Below are 6,000 nucleotides of genomic sequence, written 5' to 3'. Positions count from 1 at the left end.
GATGGGGCTCTAACGTTAACCCCCACCTATAACCCTAATGTTAACCCCCACCATAACCCTAATGTTAACCCCTACCATAACCCTAATGTTAACCCCCACCATAACCCTAATGTTAACCCCCACCAAAACCCTAATGTTAACCCCCACCATAACCCTAGTGTTAACCCCCACCATAACCCCCACCATAACCCTAATGTTAACCCCAACCATAACCCTAATGTTAACCCCCACCATAACCCTAATGTTAACCCCCACCATAACCCTAATGTTAACCCCCACCATGACCCTAATGTTAACCCCCACCATAACCCTAATGTTAACCCCCACCATAACCCCCACCATAACCCTAATGTTAACCCCCAACATAACCCCCACCATAACCCTAATGTTAACCCCTACCATAACCCTAATGTTAACCCCCACCATAACCCTAATGTTAACCCCTACCATAACCCTAATGTTAACCCCCACCATAACCCCCACCATAACCCTAATGTTAACCCCCACCATAACCCCCACCATAACCCTAATGTTAACCCCCACCATAACCCTAATGTTAACCCCCACCATAACCCTAATGTTAACCCCTACCATAACCCTAATGTTAACCCCCACCATAACCCTAATGTTAACCCCCACCATATCCCTAATGCTAACCCCCACCATAACCCTAATGTTAACCCCTACCATAACCCTAACGTTAACCCCTACCATAACCCCCACCATAACCCTAATGTTAACCCCCACCATAACCCTAATGTTAACCCCCACCATAACCCTAATGTTAACCCCCACCATAACCCTAATGTTAACCCCTACCATAACCCTAACGTTAACCCCTACCATAACCTTAATGTTAACCCCTACCATAACCCTAATGTTAACCCCCACCATAATCCTAACGTTAACCCCTACCATAACCCTAATGTTAACCCCCACCATAACCCTAACGTTAACCCCTACCATAACCCTAATGTTAACCCCTACCATAACCCTAATGTTAACCCCTACCATAACCCTAATGTTAACCCCCACCATAACCCTAATGTTAACCCCTACCATAACCCTAACGTTAACCCCTACCATAACCCTAACGTTAACCCCTACCATAACCCTAATGTTAACCCCCACCATAACCCTAATGTTAACCCCCACCATAACCCTAATGTTAAACCCCACCATAACCCTAACGTTAACCCCTACCATAACCCTAAAGTTAACCCCCACCATAACCCTAACGTTAACCCCCACCATAACCCTAATGTTAACCCCTACCATAACCCTAATGTTAACCCCTACCATAACCCTAATGTTAACCCCCACCATAACCCTAATGTTAACCCCCTACCATAACCCTAACGTTAACCCCTACCATAACCCCCACCATAACCCTAATGTTAACCCCTACCATAACCCTAGAGTTAACCCCTACCATGACCCTAATTTTAACCCCCACCATAACCCTAACGTTAACCCCCACCATAACCCTAATGTTAACCCCTACCATAACCCTAACGTTAACCCCCACCATAACCCTAACGTTAACCCCCACCATAACCCTAATGTTAACCCCTACCATAACCCTAATGTTAACCCCTACCATAACACTAACATAACCCTACCATAACCCTAATGTTAACCCCCACCATAACCCTAATGTTAACCCCCTACCATAACCCTAACGTTAACCCCTACCATAGCCCCCACCATAACCCTAATGTTAACCCCTACCATAACCCTAACGTTAACCCCTACCATAACCCTAATGTTAACCCCCACCATAACCCTAACGTTAACCCCTACCATAACCCTAATGTTAACCCCCACCATAACCCTAATGTTAATCCCCACCATAACCCTAATGTTAACCCCCACCATAACCCTAACATTAACCCCCACCATAACCCTAACGTTAACCCCTACCATAACCCTAATGTTAACCCCTACCATAACCCTAACGTTAACCCCTACCATAACCCTAATGTTAACCCCTACCATAACCCTAACGTTAACCCCTACCATAACCCTAACGTTATCCCCCAGCATAACCCTAATGTTAACCCCCGCCATAACCCTAACGTTAACCCCCACCATAACCCTAATGTTAACCCCCAACCCCCACCACAACCCTAATGTTAACCCCCACCATAACCCTAATGTTAACCCCTACCATAACCCTAATGTTAACCCCTAACATAACCCTAATGTTAACCACAACCATAACCCTAACGTTAACCCCTAACCCCCACCATAACCCTAATGTTAACCCCCACCATAACCCTAATGTAAACCCCTACCATAACCCTAATGGTAACCCCTACCATAACCCTAATGTTAACCCCCACCATAACCCTAATGTTAACCCCCACCATAACCCTAATGTTAACCCCTACCATAACCCTAACGTTAAACCCCACCGTAACCCTAACGTTAACCCCCACCATAACCCTAATGTTAACCCCCACCATAACCCTAATGTTAACCCCCACCATAACCCTAATGTTAACCTCTACCATAACCCTAATGTTAACGCCCACCATAACCCTAACGTTAACCCCCACCATAACCCTAATGTTAACCCCTACCATAACCCTAATGTTAACCCCCACCATGACCCTAATGTTAACCCCCACCATAACCCTAATGTTAACCCCCACCATAAACCTAATGTTAACCCCCACCATAACCCTAATGTTAACCCCCACCATAACCCTAACGTTAACCCCCACCATAACCCTAATGTTAACCACAACCATAACCCTAATGTTAACCCTACCATAACCCTAATGTTAACCCCTACCATAACCCTAATGTTAACCCCCACCATAACCCTAATGTTAACCCCTACCCTAACCCTAATGTTAACCCCCACCATAACCCTAACGTTAACCCCCACCATAACCCTAATGTTAACCCCTACCATAACCCTAATGTTAACCCCTACCATAACCCTAATGTTAACCCCCACCATAACCCTAATGTTAACCCCCACCATAACCCTAATGTTACCCCTACCATAACCCTAACGTTAACCCCTACCATAACCCCCACCATAACCCTAATGTTAACCCCCACCATAACCCTAATGTTAACCCCCACCATAACCCTAACGTTAACCCCCATCATAACCTTAATGTTAACCACAACCATAACCCTAATGTTAACCCCTACCATAACCCTAATGTTAACCCCTACCATAACCCTAATGTTAACCCCCACCATAACCCTAATGTTAACCCCCACCATAACCCTAACGTTAACCCCCACCATAACCCTAATGTTAACCCCTACCATAACCCTAATGTTAACCCCTACCATAACCCTAATGTTAACCCCCACCATAACCCTAATGCTAACCCCCACCATAACCCTAATGTTAACCCCTACCATAACCCTAATGTTAACCCCTACCATAACCCTAATGTTAACCCCCACCATAACCCTAATGCTAACCCCCACCATAACCCTAATGTTAACCCCTACCATAACCCTAACGTTAACCCCTACCATAACCCCCACCATAACCCTAATGTTAACCCCCACCATAACCCTAATGTTAACCCCCACCATAACCCTAATGTTAACCCCTACCATAACCCTAACGTTAACCCCTACCATAACCCTAATGTTAACCCCCACCATAACCCTAATGTTAACCCCTACCATAACCCTAACGTTAACCCCTACCATAACCCTAATGTTAACCCCCACCATAACCCTAATGTTAACCCCTACCATAACCCTAACGTTAACCCCCACCATAACCCTAATGTTAACCCCTACCATAACCCTAATGTTAACCCCTACCATAACCCTAATGTTAACCCCCACCATAACCCTAATGTTAACCCCCACCATAACCCTAACGTTAACCCCTACCATAACCCTAACGTTAACCCCCACCATAACCCCCACCATAACCCTAACGTTAACCCCCACCATAACCCTAATGTTAACCCCTACCATAACCCTAATGTTAACCCCTACCATAACCCTAATGTTAACCCCCACCATAACCCTAACGTTAACCCCTACCATAACCCCCACCATAACCCTAATGTTAACCCCCACCATAACCCTAATGTTAACCCCCACCATAACCCTAATGTTAACCCCTACCATAACCCTAACGTTAACCCCTACCATAACCCTAATGTTAACCCCCACCATAACCCTAATGTTAACCCCTACCCTAACCCTAATGTTAACCCCCACCATAACCCTAACGTTAACCCCCACCATAACCCTAATGTTAACCCCTACCATAACCCTAATGTTAACCCCTACCATAACCCTAATGTTAACCCCCACCATAACCCTAATGCTAACCCCCACCATGACCCTAATGTTAACCCCTACCATAACCCTAACGTTAACCCCTACCATAACCCCCACCATAACCCTAATGTTAACCCCCACCATAACCCTAATGTTAACCCCCACCATAACCCTAATGTTAACCCCTACCATAACCCTAACGTTAACCCCTACCATAACCCTAATGTTAACCCCCACCATAACCCTAATGTTAACCCCTACCATAACCCTAATGTTAACCCCCACCATAACCCTAACGTTAACCCCCAACATAACCCTAATGTTAACCCCTACCATAACCCTAATGTTAACCCCAACCATAACCCTAATGTTAACCCCCACCATAACCCTAATGTTAACCCCCACCATAACCCTAATGTTAACCCCTACCATAACCCTAACGTTAACCCCCACCATAACCCTAATGTTAACCCCCACCATAACCCTAATGTTAACCCCTACCATAACCCTAATGTTAACCACAACCATAACCCTAATGTTAACCCCTACCATAACCCTAATGCTAACCCCCACCATAACCCTAACGTTAACCCCTACCATAACCCCCACAATAACCCTAATGTTAACCCCCACCATAACCCTAATGTTAACCCCCACCATAACCCTAATGTTAACCCCCACCATAACCCTAATGTTAAACCCCACCATAAGCCTAATGTTAACCCCTACCATAACCCTAATGTTAACCCCTACCATAACCCTAACGTTAACCCCTACCATAACCTTAACGTTAACCCCCTACCATAACCCTAACGTTAACCCCTAACCCCCACCATAACCCTAATGTTAACCCCCACCATAACCCTAATGTTAACCCCTACCATAACCCTAATGTTAACCCCTACCATAACCCTAACGTTAACCCCCACCATAACCCTAATGTTAACCCCCACCATAACCCTAATATTAACCCCCACCATAACCCTAACGTTAACCCCTACCATAACCCTAATGTTAACCCTTACCATAACCATTTGAAAATTCAACTTCAATGGGGTAACGTCAGAGCTGGGACTGTCTCAAGGATCCCTGATTGCACGGAACGGGCATCAGGCCTTGAGAACTGAACAGAAGGTCACGATGAAAATATATAATGGCCAATCAACGAGGCACTCGTCGATTATGGTAAGTGACCGACGTGGAGATTTACGAATAAAAACCGGAAGCACCGAGGATGGGCGTTCTATAGGACATAATGACAAAAACTCCTGTACCAGTGTAGAGGGGACATAATGATAAAAACCGTGCCGAGGGTTGTGGTAGGCTACATACAGTACAGTATAATGAGAGAAGGTGATATTAACCTAGTTATGAATCACTGTTCATGGCGAAAATGACCCGAAATTAAACTAAAATGTAGCCAGTTGTACCGTTATTTTGTACAGGCATGAAGGCATTTCTGCAATTGAAAGTAATTTAGCTAATGTAGAAATGTAACTGTATTTCTGTAGACAATTGTGACTGTGTTTTGTCCTTAATAGTGCTGTCATGTTGCAGTAATCTCGTTTACCAGACACTAAATGCGCAATTAGCCCGGAGACGAGTTTACATGTGCAGTGTGACATCCCATTCAATCCACCTTGAACATGCGTTTCCTGAGCTCAGCCACTACCAATTTACACCAGTAGGTGGCGCCAAAATGCCGTGAAACCACATTCACAT

Source organism: Salvelinus fontinalis, unplaced genomic scaffold (genome assembly GCF_029448725.1).
Source record: "Salvelinus fontinalis isolate EN_2023a unplaced genomic scaffold, ASM2944872v1 scaffold_0007, whole genome shotgun sequence".
NCBI lineage: Eukaryota > Metazoa > Chordata > Actinopteri > Salmoniformes > Salmonidae > Salvelinus > Salvelinus fontinalis.
This window is presented reverse-complemented; position numbering follows the sequence as displayed.